The sequence below is a fragment of the Pseudorca crassidens genome, chromosome 21 (genome assembly GCF_039906515.1).
Source record: "Pseudorca crassidens isolate mPseCra1 chromosome 21, mPseCra1.hap1, whole genome shotgun sequence".
Classification (NCBI taxonomy): domain Eukaryota; kingdom Metazoa; phylum Chordata; class Mammalia; order Artiodactyla; family Delphinidae; genus Pseudorca; species Pseudorca crassidens.
In genome coordinates, this window is record NC_090316.1 from 26,304,436 (window position 1) to 26,331,233 (window position 26,798).

The 26,798-nt window shown below is 46.7% G+C and overlaps 1 long non-coding RNA gene and 1 pseudogene across 1 annotated transcript in view; one reads left to right on the forward strand and one right to left on the reverse strand.

Moving 5' to 3' along the window:
• The first annotated feature begins 2,712 nt into the window (after nucleotides 1–2,712).
• LOC137216010 (uncharacterized) overlaps nucleotides 2,713–26,798 on the forward strand; it is a 71,194-nt gene continuing 47,108 nt past the window's right edge. The window contains exons 1-4 of the long non-coding RNA XR_010939542.1: nucleotides 2,713–2,785; nucleotides 5,290–5,410; nucleotides 18,000–18,254; nucleotides 19,315–19,545. This is a non-coding gene — a long non-coding RNA (uncharacterized lncRNA). The remainder of the gene's footprint in view (nucleotides 2,786–5,289; nucleotides 5,411–17,999; nucleotides 18,255–19,314; nucleotides 19,546–26,798) is intronic.
• LOC137216188 (ubiquitin carboxyl-terminal hydrolase 17-like) lies at nucleotides 13,449–14,972 on the reverse strand (annotated as a pseudogene).

The window sequence follows — 26,798 nt, forward strand, 5'->3', positions numbered from 1 at the left end:
ATGAACATGGTTTCAGAAAGCTCGAGACACATCTGTTAGATGGGAGTAACATGCATGGTGCCAGCAAGATAAATTTATTGGGTTATCATTGGTGATTTTAGTAAGTCAAAGCATAAGGAAATGTAAGGAAATGGTAACAACACTTTCAGCTTTCAGTTTGATTGGGAAGGAACAGCAGAGCAGAAACTAGAGAGAAGATAGGTTCAGATGAAGATTTTGTTCCAAAGTGGAAGACTCTTAATAGTTTAATATTGAGTAGAGAGATCAAGGAGAATAGGACATATGTCTGGTAAAGTAGAATTAATATAGAAGCAATAGCATAAAGTTCCTAAGATAGCAAGAAAGACAAGGACTTAATTGGAGAAATTGGAATGTCCCAGGGTAGAGAGGACACTTTAATTTACAGGAGCGCAGTAGTAACGGATGGGTATGAACGCAGGGATAACTGTAGACTTCCAGGCAGTCATCTGAAGTATGACTTACAGTTTCTCAAATGATCTAATTTATCAGTGTAGTAGAGGGCAGTCCCTTCTGTGGAGACTAGTAAAAGTGTGTGCGCGTGCATCTGAGTGTGTGTGTGATGAATAAGGTTTGAAGTGCTTATGGAGCTGGAAGGATACTTTTGTTGGCAGGATTTCCAGATATATATGAAAGTTTCTGGGAGTTGGCTGTATTTAAACCAGTATCAATATCCTAGTCATGTGTTTGTCAGATGCAGCCACTGAGTAGTGAGGAATTTGGAGTCACCAGGATTGGTGTGTTGATTAACAAATGTAGTAGAAGTTCCAATAGACATAATTGTTTTGGAAAATTATATTTAAAGCCTAAATAAATTACTATTAAATTATCAACTGTGTTAGTATATGAAATATACCTTAAAGTATAAGTTACTAGATGATACTTTATATTTTGGTGAGGACGGCATAGAAAAGCCTGTCTGAGGAAGAATTACCTAAAAATTACCAGATTGATGAAGAGTAGGAATTAGCCTGGAAACCGGTGCTGGGTAATAGAGGAGGGAGACAGAGAACGTTCTCCATAGAAGGAACAACCCTTATTGGTAAGTTGGTTAGACTGATGATTATCAGGGGGAGAGGAAGAAGTCTGTGCCATGCATGCTCCAAGGCTGCTTTTCTGATGCCTGAGTCCTACCCCCATAGATACATATTTTGGTGAGGTTGGCATAAGGCTTAACACTCTCCAGATAATGTTAATGTGCAGCAAAGTTTGAGGACCATTGGAGGTGGTGGGCAAAAATAATGTATCGCTCATACAATCTTTTAGGTGATGTTCAAAGATTCACCCACAAAAACAGCCCATGTACAAATAAAAATTCACATGATTATGTTGAAATAGTGTATAAACTCGAGGAGAGTAGTTTAGGAATAATCTCCATTAAAATAAACACTGCTTACATAGGACTATATTTCCTCCTGAAAAAAGGGACTAGTTCTTTAGTGAGGTAGTTTTTCTAAGGAATCCCTGGAAACTCTTCTTTAAATAGTAATAATGACAATGAAAACATAAACTGAAGAAATTATTCTTCAGTGCAATGTCACTTCTTTTAACTTCTCAGCTTTCATTAGATCTAATCCCCAGCCAAGGAAACAGAGACTCAGATATGTGGTGTAAAGACTAGTTTACTCATAAGGTACCCATCTCATGGACTCAGCTTCTCCTGGGGAGATATGTATCCCATATGGACCCAAGAGGAATCACTACAGTCGATATGGAGACTCCCAAGCACATATTATGTATAAACCTAAATGCAGAAGACTTGGTGGAGAAGGTGATTGGGAGGCTGGATGAGTTACACATGCAGATATATATCACTTGACTCTTTTGTAACCCTCATCCTAACTTGACATAAAACATTGAGAAATAGAAAACAAAGAGATTAAAATATCTCACATTTTTTAAATTAAAAACTTTCAGATAGCTCTGTGATATAGAAAAAGAAAAATGTGAAATTACAATATATTTAGAAATGAATGATAAGCATCCACGCTTGTCCCAAAGGTCTTGCATTCATAAATCACCTCAAGATGAGTGAAACTGAACAAGTGAAATATAAGGAGAAAAGAATTTACATCTACACACGCAGTAAATTTTATTCTTGTAAAGCAATGCCTCAGCCCCTCAGCCTCGCAGCCCAGGTCCTAGCCCCATGAAGTCCCCGATACTGAGCCCAGGGCTGCGTCTCCGGTGAACCGGGAGCAGAAATGGAAATCGTGGTCGCTCTGGTTTCCATCGCCAGCACAGACAATTCCAGCCCTTGCTAAACTGAATAACCCATTCCAAGCGCAGGAACCACAGACGTTGTTCGGGATCCCACTACGGCCCACTTGGACCCAGCGAGGTCCCCGCCCGAGGCCAAGTCGCGCCCCGAGCACTCGCAGGACACGAGTCTCCAGGCGCGAAAGGGGATTTCGACCTAAACCGTTTGCAACATGTTAACAGGGAAACATCCCAGCATTTACCACGAAAGGGCTCACAGCTCTAAGCTCGTACCTAGAGTTGTCCGAAACACTTAACTTGAAGCCCCGAGGAAGCAGCCCGGCTCCCCGGACACCAGCCGAATCAAACGCACCCAAACGCTGAGGCTGGAGGTGTGTCCGGCCGGGGTAGGGGCTGACCCGGAAACGGCCGGGAGCTGGGCGGGAAGGCTCAGGCCTCGCCCACGCCCACGCTGCTCCGCCCCGCCTCTCCCAGACTAAGGCCCCGCCCTGATTGCGTAATTTCCTGCCGATGCGGAAGCGGATTTCGGGAGCGAAGGTCCCTTCGGGTGAGTGAGACCCTCGGCTCTGAGAATCAGAGCCGCGCTCCACAGCCCCCTCCCGACCGCATCCTTCACACGCAGGTTCTGGGGGTCCCCGTTCTCGCCTCTCCGGCCCGCGTCGCCCTGAGAGTCGGGATGCCGGGCGCTCGGCTGCCGGGTCCGAGTCCGCGTCCGTTTCCGGTCAAAATCGCTCCGAGGCCGTCCCCGTCAGGCCTTTCTGCCTTCGGTCTCTTCACCTTCTCCCGGCCCGACCCGCGCCGTGTCAGGTCCCCACTCGCGACGTGGACTCTCGCCCTTCGCGCCCCGCATCGCCCCTCTCGGCCCCTCGGGGCAGCCCGGGACGCCGCGCCCTCCCGCGGCCCTGGGACTCCACCGACCCCAGTGTTCTCCTGAGACCACCTGCCCATCCTGGGCCTCCTCGGCCTGGCCGTGCCAATCGCTGCGCTTCGCGGTCAACGCCTCAGAAAGGCCCTAGAGCCCCGGGCTGGGGGCAGGGGATCAGTCCTGTGAAGTGACACCCCGTGTCTTTCTGTCCCAAAGCCTATCCGCTGGCGATACCGACCAACGTGTGTCCACATTCCCGATGTCTCACGGGAAAGTGTGCTCTTCTGGGCAGAGCATCTTTGTTCCACCCCTGTGGATGTCGAGTGGGCGGGGGGGTTGAGGAAAAAGGGACAAAGAGGGAGAGCCAGGGAGACAGCTAGCAAGGGAGAGTGAGGAAAAAGACTGCAAAGTAGAGGATGGAGAGTGGGTGGATCCTGTGGACTTGGCAAAACAGTAAGAGTGGGAGAGAGTGAGCTAAGCAAGAAGCAGTGCGATCAGTGAAAATAGACAACAGTGGAATCAGAGAGATGGAGGAGGGCAGAGTAGGAGGAGAGGGCCCTGATCAATAGCAATAGTAGGGGCAACAGGAGGGTGGATCCCATCCCATTCATTAGATGGCTTTCTAGTTTCCACATTATTTTCCTTTTGAAATGTATGGTCTCAGGTTTGGTTAGCGGCCTCAATGCTTTTCCAGTCTTTATTACATATTGAAAATATTATTTGGTACTTTACACTATTTTAACGTGTTCTTGGTAAGGATGTTGGTAATGTTTTTATTAACAGTCAAACCTAGTTAATCATTCTAGTATATAACAGCTTCCTTTCTTTGCTTATATGATCTTTTGACTTAGTTGGTCTTGAGCTAAGGTTTCCAACGAAGTGAATGTTCTCTTCAAGTTCCTTTTGTCTTTCCCCTACAAATGTTCAAGGATCCAGTCATCCTTGCCGCTCCTAGCCACCAAGGGGGACAGGTACAAGTCTTTCCCTGGGTCCCTTGAGAACTTAAAGAATTTGTCATTTCTCAGTGTGTGCCCCCCTTAGTGCCTTCCAGTCCAGCACCAGCCTTTCCTGGGTATCTGAGGGGACTTAGAACATTTCCAAGCAGGCCTAGAATGCTTTCCATGGGACTGCATTTGGGTAGTGGCATTTCCCAGGCTCCTGAACTGACCTAGAAAATTCTGCAGCAAGGTTAACTGGCATAGGCACCCTCTCCATTCTTTCCAGGCAGACACTAGTGGCTCTTGGGTCCTCAGGGCCACTTAGAAAATCTTAAGAGTGCCAGGCAGAGATAGATGAAGTTCACTGATGTTCCGTGTTAACAAAAGCAGTTCCTGGCTTGACAAACTTTTTTTTTTCCGGTGGCTCTTATGGGCCAAAATGCCCTGCCTGGTGTTTTTACTTTTCCCATGTCCCACTGGAAAGAGAGGTTTAAATAGAGGAGGGAGGTGGTCTGATGCACTTGGAAAGACAGAGTGAAAGAGAGTGAGTAAATACCATAGTTTGGTGTTTAATTTTTGCTAGAGATATGCAGTGTCCATTTTTCCTCTTCAAATGTTTTTCATATGGTACAGTTTCACTGAGCTTGTTTCGATATTTTTAGAATGAAAATTAAAATGTGAAATTTATAAGGCTTCTCTTCAAGAAATGGTATCTATGAATTGCATAATATTTCGTTTGAAATTACAAAAGAGCAACAGTTGGCCTAAAGAATCTAAGTTCATGCTGTGTAAGGAGTCCTGCACACCTTGTTAGACAGTAGTCATACCTTATTTGGCAGCAGCCTTAGAAAGAGATGCATTTAGGGGCAGCAGGAACTCACTTTCATAGAGCTCATGGTTTCTGTCAACTAGGCCAAGTGATACATGGAAACTATCAAATTAAATGTAGAAAACTACTTGTATGGATTTTATTTAATTGCGATACGGTTTCCAAATGGTACGTTATGTATTTATTATAAGTTTTGCTTATATGAAGGATGTTCTAGAATAGATGGTCATATTGATTTTTTTGTGTAATCCAACTCATAGGAGCAATACTCATTTTTCTTCTTTCTTTTAAAAAAATACTGAAATAGAAATTAGCAAAAATTATAGGGCATGGAAATTCATTTGGAAAACAATTTGTCATTCAGAAACAACTCTTATTTTTTGTTCATTTAAATATGTTTGTGTGTATGTTTCCTCCAGGGAAGCTGGACTCAGGATCCATCTTTACTTCCCTCCAAAGCTCCACCTACACCAAATATTAAGGCCGCAGCACTCTCTCATTGCTGACCGCCTTGCTGCACTTTCTGCTGGCCACCTTCAGGTCAGACATTTGGGCTTGTACTTTTTGTTTAGAGCTGTTCATGGGCCATCGGATTGTTACCTCGGCATCCTCAGAGTTTCCTGGCTGTGAGGCTGTGACCTGGTGTGGCATTAATGGTTCCCTGGTTCTAGGGTGTACTTTGAAATTTCTGCACAGGTGAGGACTTCTCTCAAGACTTCTGAACTTGCCTTGGTGGTTTGTTGGCCCTGAGAGGTCTCAGGAAATTTGAAGTGACTCTTGTGACCCAAAGATGGCCTCCAAGTAACTTCGGGCAGCCGTGGGCCCTTGCTGGACCCCAGATAACTTAGAATATTTTCCAGGGGCTCAGGCAGGACAGGATGCCCTTTTCAAGCTTCCTCTATAGAAATGGCAGGTCTGAGCACCTGGAAGGGGACTTGAAAATTTCCAAGCACTCGTTGGGGAAAATGCCATCAGGAGGTACTGTGGTAGAGCAGGAAACCTGTGTGTGTGTGTATATGTTGGAAATAGTCATCCTAGCCGGTAAATCAGACCGTGACTGGATAGAGAAATGTTATTTAATGTCTTATAACAACAACAGCAACAATGATAAATAATAATGTCAGGAAATGGGAGAATAGAGTATAGACTACCCTGAATGAGTGACAGAGCGCCCAAATAAGTACTTATGGGGTGGTTTGAGTCGCAGTCGTACGTAGTTCTGTACCTTGAAACGTGTTCCTTGAAGGTGGAAGACCACGCCAGAAGGGAAAAGCAAACCATCAGAAGTCAGGCAGAGGTGTAATTGGGGAATTCCTGGGGGACACTAGGGGGGGTGATAGGCACTCACCCACTGCCCTAAACCCACCTGCTTTCTGGAGAGCAGCCAGCTAGCTGATGGGGCGCAGCTCCCTGCCAGGAAGGCAGGACTCCTGAGCCACTCCCACATTCCTGCAGCGTAGCAGCCCTGCCTACGTGAACATTAAGCCCCCAGCAGCATGTGATCCTCACCACCACACTGCCCTCTGCCCTCTGCTCTTGCTAGGCCCAGGAGGTCCAGACATCTCTGTGTGCAAATCCCCAAGCCCTGGGCCATTGGAGGGCTTTGATCTCGGTGATCCAAAGCCAGCAGGTGAGACATGGGCTGGTCTTTGTCTGTTGGCAAACTCTGGACTTCATGTCTTCCTACGCCATCACTTAACCACCCTCATATATCTGTACCCCATTCACCTTTCATCAGCTCTTCCTGGAGAAATCGTTACTTTCTGTCTCTGAGACCTTTCTAGTAAGTGATTGAGCTCTACTGGATAAAATAACACCACATATTGTATTATGATACCATAAGCTTGAAACTAGTAACGTAACTACTACTAATGGTCATCCCCCAAACTGCATAGAAATCATTCACTAATTCCACATAAACATGCTAAGTGTCTTCTTGGTTTTTTGTTTGTTTAATTTATTTATTTTATTTGGCTGCGTTGGGTCTTCGTTGCTGTGCGCAGGCTTTCTCTAGTTGCAGTGAGCGGGGGCTACTGTTCATTGCGGTACGCAGGCTTCTCTTTGTTGTGGAGCACGGGCTCTAGGCATGTGGACTTAAGTAGTTGTGGCATGTGGGCTCAGTAGTTGTGGCTTGTGGGCTCTAGAGCACAGGCTCAGTAGTTGTGGCATGTGGGCTTAGTTGCTCCGCGGCACGTGGGATCTTCCTGGACCAGGGCTCAAACCCATTTCCCCTGCATTGGCAGGCGGATTCTTAACCACTGCACCACCAGGGAAGCCCAGAGAAAGCTGCTTTTAAGGGTTCTTGTAATTAGATTAGATGTAACTGCATAATCTTTCAAGTTCAACCGATAGTGACCTTAATCACATCTGCCAGATCTCTTTTGCCTTGTAACATACCATAATCATGAGAGTAACATGAGGGGTGGTATCCTGGGGGCAGTTTTGGCCTAAAGCAACTTCTTGAAAATATTCAGACTGCTGGTATCCACCCCAGACCAGAGGGGAGTGACTGCTGGGTGATATTTCTCATTTCCACATTTCCCAAGGATTCCTAACCTGTGGGGATTATGGTTGGTGTGAGTCAAGAGCCCCGAAGTCTGGGGCTATTGTTGGGATCTTCTTGTCTCCCTTTCGATTGTGTTCTGGCTACTTTAATTGTGCCCAAGAGATTGTAGCATGGAATTCTCAGCACATTTTTTGTAAAATGTAAGGCAATTTTTTATTTGCTTTGCTTTCTTTATCTTAACAGTTTGGTGTTATTTTCTGACACAGCTTCTCTAGGTGATACATCTAGTCAGGCAACTTAAGACAGGTTCAAATGGAGAGACCCACCCCCGCAGAAGGCAACAGGGGTAACGAAATGGTCTTAGGGATCTGTGGAGATGGGCTCACCTTGAACTCTTGCCCTTCTGCTCACTTATCACCTGCAAACTGCCCTTGTCACCCCATATGTTAATAAGAACAGCCATGCCTCATAACCTTCCAGGTTTCAGCACTTTACACTCACGAAACCATTTCCACCCCTTAACAACCCTGTGAGGACAAGGGCCATCTCCGTTTGTGCATCGCCCAGCATGTGGGGATCCTGGCTGGGGTCCAGGCAGGCTGAGTCCAGACTCTGGGCCCTTGACTCCTGAGCCATCTGGGTTCAGTATTCTTCTGGCCTTGGGGGCCCCTGCCCTCCAGGATGATGGTGGTCACATGAATGATGAAGATGCCCATGGAGGTTGTGTGGATCCAGTAGGAAGAACAACTGCCGACACTGGTTGAGCACTTGTTATGAGACAGCTCAGGCAGGCATGTTTCAGATGAAATCATTTCCAAGCCTGGGGAAGTGGCGCCTGGTCATGTGAGCTCTTCTGGACGTCCCAGACCCAGCACAATCTGGAGCGACGGAGAGAGAGGGCCTGCGCCTCAGATGTCGTTTCTGAAGGATAACTGTTCCTTGACCCTCTGGTCCCTATACCCCAGAAGAGGTTCAGAATTGCTCACAATTGAGAGATGAACAGGAATAGGGACGAGGAATGGAGAAGGGGCTGCGCTGTGGCATGTAGTCGGCGGGGTGCGGGAGGGTGCGTTGACTCTGTGCGGAGCAGGCACGCTGTGCTTTCTTAGTGTGCTGTGCATTGGGCATAAAGATGGCCATGAAGCCCTCTCCAAGCCACCCCTTGGTTTCCTCTGTTTAGCAGTCGGAGAATCCCGTAACCAGTATCCTGGCTGAAGAGAAGTGTATTTCACCTCAGTGAATTCTGGGGTACACTGTATGGTGGGAATAGGGGCTGCTTGACTGTCATCAGCTCCAGATCCCCATAAAAGCCTGGAGAGATTAAGGTTTGGAAATGCAAGCTACAAGGTACAGGCTTGGAATTTCCCTGTCTAGGCTTCTAGGAGGACCGGAAGGTGGACGGTATGTTGGGTGAGTGGAGTACATGTCCAGGCTCAGAGGAGAGGAGGCTGTGAGGCCCACAGAAGGAGCTAGGTCTCCTTCCCTCCACCCCAGAGTCCTCCAGTCCCAGTCAGCACGCGGGAGCCCCGTGTGTATCCAGGACCTCTTCCCGGTAGTTTTCTTTTCCATCCTCCTACTTGTTCTTGTCCTCAGGGAACATGCCTCACCGTACAGACCTTGGTGTGGCTCCACTCCACCCCATGAGCGCTGATATGGTCACGTGGTCAGCGACTCTTAGAAGTCCTTATCTTTTCTACCATCTCCTTGGGCTTATTATCATTCTCAACCTCATTGTCATTGTTCTTGTTAATCATCAGTATTGAAGTTATTACCACTGTTATTATTTATCATTCTTGTTATAAAACATTGCATGAAATTCTCTGCCCCCAGAGAGCTTCTGATTTACTAAAGAGGCTGACAGAGGGTCCCCACAGTACCTCCCAGTAACTTCTAGGGAAGAGCATGTGGGAATTGTCAGAGGCTGGAAACAGTCCACGTGAGCAGGGATGGCGGTGGGAGGACATGCTCGTTCTGCCTGAGACCCTGAACATGTCCTAAATGAGGAACAGCAACTGCTCGTGCCTGGCAAGAAAGGCTGGAGGGGTAGCCCCTGAACCCCAGAGCCTCTGTAATTTTCTGAATCCATATGGAGGTGTTAATTAGATGTGTGTACATCTACCAAAATGTGGGTTCATACACTGTAACAGTTTAAACTGCACAATTTACATTGTAAACCATGTAAATGTGGGAGGTCTCACGTTTCTTTGTAAAACTTCTTTTTTCTTAAGATCCCACCCAGGTAAGAGATGACTAAATTATGCCACAATATAGACGAACATTCAGTTTCTCTTGCTTCAGGGAGTGTTTTCTTCACAAGCATGCCATTTATGCACAGCACTAGCCTGGATTGTGGAAATCCACATTTAACCTGAAATCCTGTTCATGGCTTAAGGGGCCAGTATTCAGAGACCAAGTTTCAAAACAGGCAGGCTCTGAAGTAACATTTTTGAAGGAAGCTGGAAATTATTTTATACTTGATGTGATTTTTATTCCATATTAGAGAAAGAGGCATGTTGGTAGCACTGCAATTTGTAGTGAATAAGGTTCCTGGAAGCACATAAAGTTTAGGAAGGAAAGAGTTAAAATCTCTGTCCGTCGTGCTGAACACACAGGCCAAAAAATACATTCACATTCTCCATGCCTTAGTCACTGACTGTGCTTCTGAGCCATTTCACCATTCACCTGCAACGGAGGCTGAAATGACGTCTGTCATGGGTTGAATCTGTGACCCCAAAAAGATAAGCCCAAGTCATAACCCCAGGGATCTGTGCATGTGAACTTATTTGGAAATAGAGTGTCTGTAGATACAGTTAAAGATCTCAAGTTGAACAATGCAGTATCACCTCACACCAGTCAGAATGGCCATCCTCAAAAAATCTACAAACAATAGATGCTGGAGAGGGTGTGGAGAAAAGGGAACCCTTTTGCATTGTTAGTGGGAATGTAAATTGATACAGCCACTATGGAGAACAGTATGGACGTTCCTTAAAAACTAAAAATAGAATACCATATGACCCAGCAATCCCACTACTGGGCATATACCCTGAGAAAACCATAATTCAAAAAGAATCATGTACCACAATGTTCACTGCAGTTCTGTTTACAATAGCCAGGACATGGAAGCAACCTAAGTGTCCATCGACAGATGAATGGATAAAGAAGATGTGGCACATATATACAATGGAATATTAGTCAGCCATAAAAAGAAATGAAATTGAGTTATTTGTAGTGAGGTGGATGGACCTAGAGTCTGTCCTACGGAGTGAAGTAAGTCAGAAAGAGAAAAAAAAATACTGTATGCTAACACATATATATGGAATCTAAAAAAAAAAAAAAGTTATGAAGAACCTAGGGGCAGGACAGGAATAAAGATGCAGATGTAGAGAATGGACTTGACACGGGGAGGGGGAAGGGTAAGCTGGGACGAAGTGAGAGAGTGGCATGGACATATATACACTACCAAATGTAAAATAGATGGCTAGTGGGAAGCAGCCGCATAGCACAGGGAAATCAGCCTGGTGCTTTGTGACCACCTAGAGGGGTAGGATAGGGAGGGTGGGAGGGAGACACAAGAGGGAGGGGATATGGAGATATATGTATACGTGTAGCTGATTCACTTTGTTATACAGCAGAAACTAACACAACCTTGTAAAGCAGTTATACTCCAATAAAGATTTTAAAAAAAGATCTCAAGTTGTTTCCTTAATTTATTGTGGACCCTAAGTCCAGTGAGTGGTATCTTTGTCAGAGATGAGAGGGAGTGTGAGCCGCAAGGACAGGCCACGTGGTGACGGAGGCTGAGATGAGCCAGCAGAGGCCAGGAGCTGCCAGAAGCTGGAGGGCGGGGGGCGGGGGGGGGGTCCCCAGAGTCTGTGGAGGGGATGTGGCCCTGCCAGCACACATTTTTGGGGGCTTTGAGAGAATAAATTACTCTTGTTTTAAGCTCCCAAGTTTGTGGTAATTTGTTATGGGAACCCTAGGAAACTAATATAGTGTCCTTTGTGACATCTTCTATTTTTTCAAAATGATTTCTCAAAATGACATCACTTTTATTGTTTATTTGATACTCTCAGATAAGATGCAAGTAATGCGTACAAGTATGAACCATAAGAAAAAAGCCACTGTACATCCAACAAATACGGTCCCCATGTGGAAGTTTACTATCTGACCCTTGGCTCCCATCCCACATGCACACTAACGCACACGGCCAGGCCTGTGTGTTTAGGAGGGTTTCTTTGGGAAGATGCTGCCTTTCAGTGACAGCGGGCTTATCTTTATAAAGTCAGTTCCCACAAACACTGGGGAACAGGCTCAGAATTTGTGTTTTTTAGTGTCATTGTCTTGGAATTATTCATATAATTGAAAGTAATTCCCATATCTGCTTTGTCCATAATTATTTGCCCCTTTTTTCGTCTGTGTTTTGTTTGTTTCTAGTTTTACTCTTTTACATGATGTGCCCCATGTGAATTCAGGTTATAAATCTTTTCAAGAACAGCTTCTGTGACATTCTCTTTTTTGTTCTATATATATCGCTTGTATGCTTGTAATTTTTACTGTTCCTTTTTGCTCTTTTGGATGTTTGTCACTGTTTTTCCAATACCCCATTGTTTTAAATACTCAGTTTTCCCAAGCCAACATGTTCTAACATGTAAGTGTATCTGTTAGGAAATGTTGAAAACTGGTGACATTGTCATTTTGTGCTGTAAATGTTTCTGAATTCCTCTGTACCCCACTATATATAAAAAAATTGAGTTTTCAGGAAGTTCTTATATAACTTCTATTTTAATGAACTGAAGCAAGTAAACATAGCATATAGCATTTAGTTAGTTTTCCCTGTATTTATAGCTTTATGAATTTGGACATTTGCTGTTTATAATTTAGTTTCAGTTTCATACGAGCTTTCTGTTTATTGCGTGGAAAGATCATTGTTTTAGGGAAAGAGGATACATAACTTTTTTTTTTTTTTTTTTTTGCGGTACGCGAGCCTCTCACTGTTGTGGCCTCTTCCGTTGTGGAGCACAGGCTCCGGACGCGCAGGCTCAGCGGCCATGGTTCACGGGCCCAGCCGCTCTGCGGCATGTGGGATCTTCCCGGACCAGGGCATGAACCCGTGTCCCCTGCATCGGCAGGCGGACTCTCAACCACTGCGCCACCAGGGAAGCCCGAGGATACATAACTTTTAAAGATAGAGGTGGCAACCAGGAGAACTCTGTAAGATATTAATACTATGCAGCCAAAATACAGGAAAAAAAACTATTCCTAGAGCATTTACATGTCTCCATAAAAAGCTCCACCATTAAGGCAAAGTGCCTTCTACCCCCATTTTCAAATAAAACTCCCTGCTGTCTCTATAACCCCAAAAGTTTATGAATCTTCACACATAGAACGCCAACACACATTCCCCACATCTCTGAATTTTACAAAACATAAGCTCAAATACAAAATCCCATATCTGACCAAGGCAAGGTGATATGCAGAAAATACCTCTGTTCTCATACTTAGCTCTCATACTCTTATCCCATCTATGCCACCCACAAACCACAAAATCTATACTAAGAATCCCTCCAAATACTTAATTGCTCAGCCCGGTATTCCCTGAGAACTCACCCTGAGACCTCTGTTGACAACCTATCAGCATATGTACAACACCCAATCCCACTAGAAAACCTCCAAAATCAAATATGCAAAGTTGTTAAGGCGATTCACACGTATCCCACACACGTTTCAGGGCATCGAGGCACAGTTTCCCTTCTAAGGCCTCGGCTCTGGATCCGTCACTGTTACACAGTGGCACCAGTGTACACGTCGTCACCAAACCTCACCTTTGTTTCTTCACCCCAGAGTGACTATGTATATGTGCTCATTGCACACATGTGCCCTCAACACTTGTACCAACATAACTGGAATACATGCACAGGTTACTCACCCTTCTTGTTTTTTCTCTTGGTACCTCTGGCACTCTGCCCCAGACAAGGGAGTTTGCTACTGTTCTCCGCCTGAGCTGGGATGTCCCTGAATGAAACGTTCAGCAGGTAGTTTTCCTGCTCTAGAGATTCTTCTCATCCCACCTCTTTATTTTGACTGCTGAATCACAACTGCACTGCAGCACCCCGGGGTGAATTCTGTTTTCCTGAGGTTGAATTCAGGCTTTGGTCAGTTTTGTTCTTGGAGAAATTTCCCCTGGTCTAAGGTGACTCCTTTGGTTGGTGGTTCTTCCAAATTCTCCTGTGACTCAGGAACTTGGATGTAGGCATCTCCTTCAGGGCTTCCTAAATCTGCTCCCATGGCTGTGTCATCAGCCCAAGGGCTGTTGATTCCCTACCTATTGCCAGACTCCCACTCTTTCTTTCCAGTTCGCTCTTCTGAGTGTTAAAGAGGACATAGGCAGTTTGGCTCAGGAAAGAAGTCATGTCACAGGTGGCTACCTTAGATCATCCATCATCCCACTCTTTTTTTCTCCCAGTTTTTACATATCAGAAGTAATGTCCATTGAGACAACTCAAAGCGGCATAGACCAGCACAGCCTAGAGTAAATAGACAAGTTGTCCTGCGTTCTGCTGAGACAGGAAGATTTGCACGTCAAGACACTCAGGATATGGTTACTCAGCAATTTTGTCACCTGTGAACTGTTTCAGTACAAGGATGAGGACCTTGTGCAAAGTAAACATTGGCAGTAGGCACCTTCTTTAGACAAACACTACAATGACAGGAGTTTTCGTGGTCCAGCTCTTTGGGCTTCATCGACTATCCTAAAGCTTGCCTCTCACTCTGAGCTACCTTGATATCCAGCTTAATGTCCAGGTAAGGGTCAAAGGTGTTTAAAATGCCCTTGCAATGGAGACACTTGATTTAAGGTCTCCAGCACCCTCCAAATATTGGTCGTGTTAGGGTGGTGCCCTTGAAGTGACACTGTAACTACTTGTCACCTTGCAAACATGCCTTCTGCATGGCTTTGACAGTGAACATCAGAAATTCATGGACATCTTCCTGCTTGTGTGTATGGAAGCCAGCAACTCACGGGTGTGATGACTTGATAACATCACAATGATGATGGCTTGCCTAGTACATAGGATGCAGAATCCTTAATGCTGACAAATCTGAGAGTACCCCTGAGTCAGTGTAGAGTTGCCAAGGGATGGTGTATATGTCAGATTTTGCAGCGCTGCATTCATGTAGCAGGCGGTCCCGATATTCCAGAGTCCCATAAAGTCTCTTTTAAGTCAGACAAGTTTCTCTGAAGGAGTGAGCACTGTTGCCACAGAAGCAAAACCATCATGCAGGTTATGGTGTCTGTGGTGATTGTGATGGTTTTTCTGCTAGAGTGAGACCCCAGTGGACTTCAGCACCAGCTGTGGGTGCCTGAGGAGGTTTGCGTTTTGGAAAGATAATGAACTGAGCCTCACCTCCCCAGTGGAGAAAAGTAGCTTCAGTGTCTCAAACTGGCTGTATCATTTTACATTCCCAGCAGGAGTGAGCGAGAGCACCTGTTGTCCCATATCCTTGTTTACATTTGGTGTTGTCAGCGTTCTGTGTTTTAGCCACGATAACAGGTCTTTTAATTTGCAGTTCCCTTATGACATGTTGGATCTTTGCCATCTGTATGTCTTTAGTCAGGTGTCTGCTCAGATAGTTTGTGCATTTTTAATTGGGTTGAACTTTTAAAATTTCTTTTAAGATTTATTATTATTTATTTTTGGCTGCATCAGGTCTTAGTTGCGGCATGCGGGATTTTTGTTGAGGTGTGCAGGATCTTTTGTTGCGGCATGCGGGCTCTTCGTTGTGGTGCATGGGCTTCTCTCTAGTTGTGGCGTGCGGGTTTTCTCTTCTCTAGTTGTGGCGTGCAAGCTCCAGGGCGTGTGGGCTGTGTAGTTTACAGCACACAGGCTCGCTAGTTGAGGCACGCAAGCTCAGTAGTTGTGGCCCGAGGGGCTTAGTTGTGGCATGTGGGATCTTAGTTCCCTGACCAGGGATCGAACCTGAGTCCCCTGAATTGTAAGGTGGATTCTTTACCACTGGACTACCAGGGAAGTACCTTAAATTTTAATGAAGTCCAGTTTATCAATTTTTTTCTGACATGAATCATGGCTTTGGCACTGCACCTAAAATGTCATCTCCAAACCCAGAGTCATCTAGACTTTCTCTTATGTTTTCTTCTAGGAGTTTTATATTTTACATTTAAGTCTATGATGCACTTTCAGTTGATTTTTATGAAGGGTGTAATATCTGCATCTAAATTCATTATTTTGCTTGTGGCTGTCCAGTTGTTCCAACACCATTTGTTCAAAAGACTGTTGTTTCCTCATTGAATTGCCTGTGTGCCTTTGTCAGAGATCAGTCCAGTATATTTGTATGACTCTCTTTCTGTGCTTTCTATTCTGTTCTATTAAACTGTTTGTCTGTTCTTTTGTTAATACCACAGTGTCTTGATCACTGTAGCTTTATGGTAACTTTAAGTATTAAAGTTGGGTGGTGTCAGTGTTCCAACTTTGTTTTTCTCCTTCAATGTTAGGTTAGTTTTTGGTCTTCTGTCTTTTCATATAAACTTTAAAATCAATTTGTTGATACCCCCAAAATAATTTGCTGGGATTTTGACTGCCATTCTATTGAATGTGCAGGTCAAAATCAGGAAGATCTGATATCGTGACAGAATTGTGTCTTCCTCACCATGTACATGGACTAGCTTTACTTTTATTTACATATTTATTGATTTCACTGAGTTTTGTACTTTTCTTCATATAAGTCTTATATATCTTTTATTAGATTTATGCCTAAGGATTTCATTTTTTGGGTGCTAATATAAATAATTTATTTCAAATTCCAGTTGTTCATTGCTAACATACAAGAAAGTGGATAGCAGGGAAGCCTGCAGTCTGTTGTAAGGTACTTGCAAGTGGCATGGTGTCACTTTAAAGCAGCTTAGATTAGTTGTAAATGCACATTGCAAACTCAAGGACAGTGACACACATTTTCTAGAAGTATGATTGATTGATTGATACAGTAAGAACAAAGAATGGCATTATATAAATTATATAAAATGCTCAGTTAAAACCAGGTAAGGGAGAAAAAATTGGAAGACAAAAAAAATAATAAAGAACAAGGGCAATGAATAGAAAACAGTTACAAATAGGATAGATACCAATCCAATAGTAACAGTAACCACTTTAAACATCAGACGTTTAAATACATCAATTAAAAGAAAGACTGGGAATTCCCTGGCAGTCCAGTGGTTAGGACTGTGCGCTCTCACTGCCGAGGGCCTGGTGCAATCCCTGGTCAGGGAGCTAAGATCCCACAAGCCTGTGGGGCACAGCCAAAAAAAAAGACTGTCAGAGGGGATTTTTAAAAAAAGAAAAAAAGACTCAACTATACGTTATGTAAAAGAAACCCACATTAAATATAAAGATACAGATATATTAGAAGTAAAAGGATGGAGAAGGTACATTTGTTAAAAATAAGCAAAGAAAGCTGGACTATAGCTATGCAGAGTATAGTTAACACTCATATTCTACATATTTCCGTTAACACAGAAATTTATTTTCTAATTGACCCCAGTCATCTTAATTATATTTAGAGCTATGTAAAAAAACTGGAAAGTGACCAACATAATAGCTTTTCAGCTGCAACTTTTAATCTATATATTTATATATTACATTTTAAAATGTAATGTAATAATTTTCACAAAATTCTGCACTCAACATTCCCAAATTGTTCCATGTTCCTACATTTTATTTTATTTTATATTCAATAATAAGTCATTAGGCAGAAGTTTGAATTTATGGATGAATTGTGTTGTAAAACATTTATGATGGAGGGTTTTCCAATTCTGAGACTTCTAACATGAATTTCCGCTGAAGGCTTTTTCACTTTGATTTTAGGATTGGTATCTCCTCAGTATGGGAACTTTAATATTACCTAAGGGGTTGGAAATCACTGAAGGCTTTCCTTAATTCATTACACTGAGTGTTTTATACAGTGTGCAGTCTCACATATTCTATAAGTAAAGGGCTTTTTACATTTCTTTCATTTAATAACTTCTCCAGCATGAGTTATGTGTTATTTCATTTCCAACTTGCTTCTCCTGGTAAAGACTTGTCTACTTTTCTAAAGATTTTCCTGTTTTTATAGTTTTTCCTACCCTGAATTTTCTTGTGCACACTAACGCTGAAGCTTAGATGAAGTCCCTGCTGCAGTGGGAACAGAGAGAGGCTTCCTCCCAAATGGAGGTCACTCGTGTTGTTTAAGGATAAGTTACGGGGGCTTCCCTGGTGGCGCAGTGGTTACGAATCCGCCTGCCAATACATGGATTCGAGCCCTGGTCCAGTAAGATCCCACATGCAGTGGAGCAACTAAGCCCGTGCACTACAACTACTGAGCCCATGTGCCACAACTACTGCAGCCCACGTGCCTAGAGCCCGTGCTCCGCAACAAGAGAAGCCACCGCAGTGAGAAGCCGACGCACCACAACAAAAGAGTAGTCCCCGCTCGCCGCAACTAGAGAAAGCCCGCGCAGAGCAACGAAGACCCAACACAGCCAAAAATAAATAAATAAAATTTTTAAAAAAGAAAACTTAGGGGTTACAGAGACGTTGATTTTCACCCTGTGTGCGCTCTCTGGTATGTTAGGTTACAGCTGTGGTGAAGACTCTTCCACACTCATCGTATTTATAATTTGGGCACTCATATATCATCCAGAGTGAGAGCTTTGACAGAGGCGACCCTGGATGCACAGATGGCATCCATATGGTCTTCCTCCAGGGTGAATTCTCTCATGTCATCCAAGGACAGAAAGTTGGAGATGGTGACCTTCATAGACCTCCCAGGAGAAATCCCTTCCCACTGACTTCATACCAGGAAGAGCAACAAATTTCCTGGATAATGGTTAGTTTTACCTCCTGCACGTTGACTAAACCATGGCTGAGGATGCCTCCCTTTTGGCAGATCATTCTAGGAAGGTGGGAACCAAATCTGCAGCAAACTCATTCATCTGTGTCATCGTCTCCATTGAAGCATCATTCCTTTCCTTGGTTAATTAGTGCCCACCTTTTTTTCTTCCTTCATCTTAATTACAATTCAGTCTGCTTTATTCTGTTTTTTGGGTGACTACCCAAGTTCCTTATGGTAGGTAGGTCAAGAAGCAGAGAGAGAGAGTTCTCCCCCCACCCCCAGGCAGACTAAAGACCGAGGATCTGGTGCAGGATGTCCCTTCTTCAATGCCTTGACTGGGGTCAACACATATCAAGGTTAGGGCAGTAGACTTGGCCCTCCTGCCCAGGCTCACAGGTCTGCTCCCTCCCCCAGCCCCTGAGGCCTGTGACTACAGCATCCTCGAAGCTTTAAACAGCTTCTCGGTGCTCATGGGAACTCAGGGAAAACAGGATCTGCAGACCAGGAAGCGGGTCCTCACCCAACCCCAGGTCCCCAGCACCTTGACCTTGGACTCCAGCCTCCAACCTTGAGGAACAGATGTCTGGTTTCACGCTCATCTGCAGTACTTCAGCAGCCAAAGGGACTCAGAAGTTGAGCATCTACTCTGCCAGGTGGCTGAGGAGCTTCACAGATACAAATGAAGTGCAAAACCCTGTCTTAGAAAACCTTTGACCCTGGTGGGAACAATACCAGCCAGTAAGTACTGGAGGCTCAATTTACAGGGTAGTTGAGACTCTTCCACTTTTCAGAAAGGAGACACCAGACTCTGGCAGGCCACCACTGGTCCAAGATGACAGAGGCTCCTGGACCTGGAAATCGGCCGGTCTGCACCAAGAGGTGCGGTCGGTGTGAAATTCACACTGGAACCCAGATGTGCTGGGGAGGAAGAAAAGTGTAAAATAACCTCACTAGTAATGTTTAGATTGAGTACATGGTTAAAGAATCATATTTTGGATCCGTTGGGTTAAATAAAATGTTATGAAAATTAATTTCTTTTTACTTTTTCCTGTAGCTACCAGCACACTTAACATTTCACGTGATTCTGTTGGACAGCGTGAGTCCAGAGCCGAGTCAGTTCCTGCTTTGGGAGCAGAGGGTCCTCCGTGTGGGGTGTCCTGCCCGCGAGACCTTGGGCAGCATCTCCAGCGTCGTCCACCAGATGGCAGTAGCTCCCCTCTCTCCAACACGACTTTGCCAGAGTCCCCAAGGGCTTGGAGTAACCCCATCTGTCCATATGCTGCAGGTAAGCTTGCTGCCGCCTCTTCCTGCCCCGAAGGGCGTGGGCCATCCTTGCTCCTGAGGACAGGCTGGCCTGCGTGTCTTGTTTGCGGGCAGGATGTGGGGTGGAGCCCCGTGTGGTGGGAAGGGAGCTTGGGGGGGGTGGGTGCCTTCGCTCCTGCTGTGAGTCCGTATGTGACTGGGCACCACAGTCCTTCCTGCAGATGGTGGGGGCAGACCGTGAGGCAGGGTCCCAGCACCCCACGTCTCTCACGAGTGCCGTGCCTGATGCCCTCCCAGGAGGGAGGAGGGCCTTTCCTCCACAGCACAGATCAGTGTATAATGCACAAATAAGGCAGAGGGTGGAAGTGCCAATGTGAGCAGCTGCTGCCCGGCCAGGCTGGGTGTACCCTCACTTCCTTGTCCGAGGGAGGAAGCCAGCATCGTCCTGCACCTCTGTGTGGGAACTGAGTATGTCTTCCCAAAGGCCCTGAGTGACAGAGGCAGGATCAAACCCAGACCCTCTTTCACCCAAACCTATGTTCCTTCCACAACCCTGACATCCCTTTACTCTGCCCCACGGAGCCCAGGGACTGGATCCTGAAGATGCGGTGGGGGTCCCTTGATCAGACACGTCACCTTGGGCTGTGCCTGGCGTTCCCCAGAGCATGTGTCCAGTGGTTCGTCCTTACACTCCCTCCCCATGGTTGGGCCTGTGTCCAGGGGCTGAGGGCAGGACTCTGCTGGGCAGAGAAGAGGGGGCATGGGGCGGCCGTGGCAGCCCCCAGCTCCTCAGGTCCAGTTAGGTGCATGACCCCGAAGCCCCCCTTGAACTGGTGTAATCCAAACAAGCGAGACAGGTTCTCAGAAAGGATTAGAGGGTTTAGATGTACTCAGTCCCTGGAGGACGTGGACGTTTGTGTTCAGTTCCCTTGCAGAGCCTGGTGCTTCCTATCTGTTAGCCGGGGTCCCAGAGACAAGGCCACCTGGTTACTAAGGACTGAATTCACTTTTCACACCGGCTCGAGGTTCCCCAATATGCAAGTAGTTCACAGCCTGCAGACACGACCAGAGGACGGGTTTGAAGAGACATTGTCAGCCCAGACGGGGACGTCAGGCCAGCAAAGGAGGCCAGTGTGCTGCTTGTTTGCACGGAAGATTACATTTTCAAATAACATATCATAACGGATTAAAGCTGAAAAAATCATTTTTTCCAGGCCACTGAGCACTTTATAGGATTATTCAGTCCAAAGGGGCTCCTGGCTGTCATCCTCTCAAGGTCAGGAGAACAAAGTTTCTGCCAGTGGCCTCGGTCCCAATCTGAGCTGAGATGCAGCTGGCCGTGCCAGGGAGCTGGTCCATAGCTGCCTCTTCCCAGAGAGACAGCCAGTCCTTGTCAAAACAAATAGCAGACACCTGAACCAGTGAGCACTTTGTTTTTAATTAACTTGGAGCGACTGGAAGGGGTAACTGAAGGCCCCTTTGGGGGTCTGGTGTTTCTGTAGGAGGAGAGCTTGATTCCTGCAGCTACTGAGCCTGGTCAACAAACGGAAACCCATCAACGACAAACACGTTCCCGAGTGAGGCTCCCTTGGGGTCCAGCATCCAGGGATCTAGGAGAGACAGGAGTCGGGACCGCTCATGATTCCTGAGGGGACAGCAGGGTCGGGGGCGGAGATGGGAATGAAATGACCCCTGGGAACCTGGGCATCTGCTCCTCAGAGCCATGGGGCCTCATCTCTGGTCTGACTTCGTCCCCCCCGGCCCACCCTGCCCCTTCCAGACAGAGGACCCAGCGCTCAGGGAAGGTGCCTGGCCCCAGGTGCAGCTCCAACGGCAGCATCTGCAGGAAGTCCCTGCAAGGGAGCTGACCTTGGCTTAGGGAGGATCTGCACCCTTTTCCTTCCAAGAAAATGGAAAAACGCATTGGGAGGGGAACTAACAAAACTTGCTCTGGGGAGACAGCAGGAGTGGAGTGGAGACCAAGGGGCAGAAATTCCTTCACTGAGCACTCAGTGTGGGCCCAGCACTGCGGCAGGACCCAGAGGTGGAGGGTGAGCAGGGCCAGCAAGACGGGGCTGTTCCCAGGTAACGTGCACCCGCCGGGGAGCAAGAGGCTTCGCTAAAACACAGTCAAGAAAACACAGAGGCTTAGGTCCGTGATCAAATCAGCGGGATAAAGATCACCTGGAAGCCATGTCAGTTCACCAGATCCGAATCACAGCCGCACAGACAGATGTGAAGATTAGCACACGGGACAGTGAGAGTGAGGGTCCTACGAGGGGAATGGAACTCTCCCCTTGCAGCTCAGAGAGAAGCCCACGGGGGCTGGAGCCACGAGATCGAGGGGCCGGCTCGGGACCTGAGTTTGGAGAGAAAAGGCAGGGCTGGATTTGCAGAGCCTCACAGGCTGAGGACAAGTTTGGAGTTTTTTGAGCATGTACGTAACCACATGATTCACCCCCAGAGGACCAGCCTGTCTTCACACGGAGGGTGTCGAGTGGCGGGCAGCTGGGGAGCCCCATCAGGAGGCCCTGGCAGACAGCACAGGTGCCCACTAACCACGGGACATGCTCTGGGACTGGAGATTCGGGAAAGAGAAAAAGGAAGTTGCAGAGGCGAGTGGAGCCAGCTTTGTGGGAGGAGCACGGCGCCTGCCAGCCCTCCCCTCTGTGCGGGGCTCCAGGGGCCAATGTGGGCAGAGGCCTGCAGTGCACGTACCAGGAGCAGGTGGGGCTGTGAGGAGGGTGCGAGGCTCCCTTGGGGTAAACGTGAAGCTCAGAGGGAAGAGGAAGCCCTGGGCAAGAACGTTAGGGCAGCTCTCTGGGGCACCTGCTCCCAGGGCCGTGTGACCCGTGCACCTCAACTCCAGTTTGGTTACGGTACCACCTACTTCTAGGACTGCAGAGGAGAACGAGGAACAGCCGCGGCCTTCGAGGGTGCCACTCATACCAGAAGCAACGGGAAGGCGGCATTTAGCAGAAGTGCACTTTCACAGCTCTTCAGCATTTAAATTTTTAAAATTTAAATAAGAATTTAAAATTTTTGGGGTGTCCAGCATGCTGGTTTGAAACACACACAGTGAAACAGTTACTACAGTCAAGCTAATTAGCACGTCTGGCTCACGTAGTGACCACTGTGTGTGGTCAGAGCACCTGAGGTCTACTCCCTGAGCGAATTTCCAGGACCTGACCCAGCGTTATCACCTGCAGTCACCGTGCTGGACAGTAGTCTTGGGACTGCTTACCCTGCGTCCCTGCAGCTTTGTCTCTGTGACCAGCTCCTGCCCACCTCCCCTACCTCCCGGCCCCTGGTCACCCCCATCTACCCTTTGCTTAAAATTTAAATCAACAAAGCTGACATCACAGCTCCTTGCATAAGAATGGATCAGGGAGATCTCTTTTTGGTGAGAGTTTGGGTACAACTTAAAATGCTCTTAATGCTGCAAAACTGCTCAGGAGGTTCCGTAGAACAAAAACGTCTCCCGGTTCTAATTTCCACCCTCAGTGGCTCCACAAGCCCCGTAGGACCAAATCCATTCAGGTTCTCATCTAAATGAGTATGTGTGGCTTTGTGCATGTTTGTCTTGTTTTTTTTCTTATTGTGAAAATTTGTCAGTAGAGAGAATAAGTTATACAGCTGAGCGATCTGGTTCCATCTTTGCCCTGCCTACCACTCTCCCCCAGGGGCGTTGGGGCAATTCCAGATATGGTACTGTTGCATCCACCCTAAGGATCTCTGAAAGGTGGGAGGTAATTGCATTTCTATCATTAAGCAAGAAGTTGACAATAATTGCTTAGCAAAACAAAACACCCAGCATGGTATCTGTTAATCTGTGGCCTCATTTAGCTGGGAGAATGCAGAGCTGTGGAAGGGTGAGTGTTTTGGGGCCGGCTGGAGGCCTCCGGGCACCAAAGCAGATCCCATCACGGGAACCCCGGTGCCTGGCTGTCTCTCTTGGTGATGTTACCAGCCTTTGAAAATGGTTGCCTAGATTTACTCAGGTATGCTGAGTTGTGAAACAGTGACATTTTAATTCCAAGCTTCTATTTTAAAAAAACAAAAAACACTTTCCCTCATCAACTACTTGTACCTTGAGGTTCAATTTAGATTTTGCGCTTTTTGTTTTAGTTTGTTTTAATGTCTGTTAACTCGTGGATTTAAACATTAGATGTGTTTCAGTGCGGTAATTCTCACATCTTCAGTCGGTGGGGGCCTCTTCAGTGAATCCTTTTGACGTGGACCTGGAGACCTTTGGTGGCTTTCTTGTTTTCCGGTGGACACGATGTTTTAGATGTTGCATTTCCCGACTCAGACATGAAATCTTCCATTTCTCCCAGAAGCCACGGATGGTTTTAGTGAGAAATCTACTCACTGGGGGTGACTACTGATCGGGTTTGGTCACTGTTTTCAGTCCTTTTCTGTACAAAGCTAGTCATTTCATATCCGTAATTCCCATTCGAATTTAGGAATACAGTGTTTTTACTTAACCTCATCCATTGCATGACCGTCTCCTTTCACTCACACTATTTTGATTCTCAGTGATATCAAAGTAATGACTCAATCTGACCTCAATGTAAAAACGTTAATCTCAGAATAACAATGCCCATGCCCGCTCCCGCTTTTAACTTAGTGGTTTCCTTCTGTTATTGTTATAGTTATTGCTATTATGGGTGTGTTTCAGTAGCAGGAAGCCCTGTATTTTCCTGGCTCGCCTTTATTGTTGGCAGGGAATTGACAATGCTCGGGGAGATTTTCCTGTGATTGTTCATGCTGCTTATTTTTAAAAATAAAACAAAACAAAGACTTTTCCTGAATCGCCAGGAGATAGCAATGGGCTGGCATAGCTTTTTAACTTTGAAGCCCTGGTGCTTCCTCTTTTGTTGTTTTCACAAAGCGATGAGCAATTTAGCCTGGGCGGTTCAGAAATCAACCCGCTTGTCTCCCCTCCCCGACCACCTGCGAGGTGTCTTCTCCTCTGCCCCTACTGTGCGTCCTGATCAATTTGGCCAGATTCAGTCCTCAGGAGTTTCTCCTGAGGGAGGGAATCTGGGTGCTGGGGGAGCTCTGTTAGTTTTGAGTTGATAGGGTTCAGACTGTTCCAGAACTGTGGGATCCGTGGGTATTGGGTTCTTAGTTTTGCTTTCAGATCTAGTATGTCTGTTTCTGGGAGAATTTTGGGAAAATACAAAAACACTAAATTGCCACCATCTTCCCAGACTCCTTAAATGGGCTTTCAACTTTCTAATGAGACTTAGAACAGGGTCAGTTGTAGAAAAGAATACAGTACATCACTGTTATTGTGGACAATATAATCATTCACTAAAATTCAAAGTCAGTGTGCTTCCTGGTACCCAGGATTCTCTAGAAGGCTGTCTCCAAAGGTTCTGGTCTGTACTCTTCTCTTGAGGTTACGAAATAATTTTCCTGGCCACCAAGCAAATCTGACCGATATTCCCCTGCCCTCTCACAGAGTAGTATATGCAGTTCTGATCACCACACACCATGAAGTCAGTAAGAAAACTGGAGAGTGAAAACAAGGAAATGGTGATGAATTAGGGTTCCCATTGCTGCTGTAGAACATTTCCAAAAATTCACTGGCTTAGAACAGCACATATTTATGATCTTACAGTTGTAGAGACAGAAGCCTGAAGTGAATGCACAGGCAGTTCCTTCTGGAGGCTTCTGGGGGAACCTCTTCCCTGTCTTCTTGCAGCTCCTCGAGGCTCCTGCCCCCTCCTCCACCTTCAAGGCCTCCGGGCAACTTCTTCTCACATCTTCTTCCTCTGACTCTGACCCTCCTGCCTTCTCCTCAGCCACCAGCAGGGAGTTTATGGGTGAAATTCAGACCTGAAGAAAGGGCCTGGGCAGAGGAAGGAGGTGTGGAGCTTCTGGCCACGGTGGGGGCTCTGGTGCAGGAGGAGGGTGGGGAAAAGGAGCCCCGGGGTCAGCACATGCCAGCTGCTCCCGAGCCCGCACCCCTGCGTCGGCCACTCGCACTCCTCCAGTGAGTTCTGAGTCTAGGGCCCAGGACCTGAGTGTGACATTATTTGAAAGATCCATCACTGAGAGACAGAGAATGAAACCACTGTTTCCATCGAAGCGCTGGCAGCTGAGGTGTGTTCACACTCAGGTGGGGGCAGACTTAGCCTGGGGGGACGAGGGGCGCCCGGTCCTGGTGGGGCCGTGGCGTGCTGGGGCCGCTCTGCGAGGGGTGAGCGTCCCTCTGAGCCCCTCCCATGGGCTGAGTGTTCAGGAGAGGGCTCTGGGTGGCAAGCTCCTGCTCGGGACATGGGGCCAGCAGCTCCCAGCACCTGGTCCCTGGGGTCCTCCTGCTGAGGGGTGGTCTGAGTGCCGTGGCCCTCAGAATGGAAGTTGCCCCTGGGGTCATTTCTGGGTAATCCTGCTTGTTACGTTTCAACCACACTGTCTTCCACTTGTCGAAAAGTTTTACAGAAAATGTTGGTCTGGGGCTTCCCTGGTGGCACAGTGGTTAAGAATCAGCCTGCCAGTGCAGGGGACACGGGTTCGAGCCCTGGTCCGGGAAGATCCCACATGCCGCAGAGCAACTAAGCTCGTGCGCCACAACTACTGAGCCTGCGCTCTAGAGCCCACTAGCCACAACTACTGAGCCTGCGTGCCGCAACTACTGAAGCCTGCGTGCCTAGAGCCCATGCTCCGCAACAAGAGAAGCCACCGCAATGAGAAGCCCACGCACCACAACAAAGAGTGGGCCCCGCTCGCCGCAACTAGAGAAAGCCCGCGTGCAGCAACGAAGACCCAATGCAGCCAAAATAAATTAATTTTTTTAAAAAAGAAAATGTTGGTCTATCGGGTAAATTCACCCCCACGACCCCAGTCCATACGTGCAATGATGCATTAACTTTAACTTTCCAGAATCTCCCGCTTGTAGAGATTCACAGGTAGCCCTTGGCTGGTTTGTTGTTCTACAAGAGACATGACCCAGCTCCCTGGCGGTGGCCAGGGGAACAGAAGAACCAGCCTGTGGGCTGCCCTTAGCAGGAAGCCGCCAGCTTCTGGGCTGGGCTGATTAGAAATTGGGTCTTATGTTGGGTTTGACCCCAAGAATTGAACCCACGGAGGCAACTCTGCAGACTGTTTTCCACTGTGAATTCTGGAGATGAGCTGGAGATTAGAAAATTGGAAAATTCCTGATACTCTGCCCCATTCAGAAGGGCAGAGTTTAGATGCCCCTAGAAACAGAGCGGCTTGGAAAGATTGTCCCTTGAACAAAGAGCTTCCTTCCAGGACTGCAGG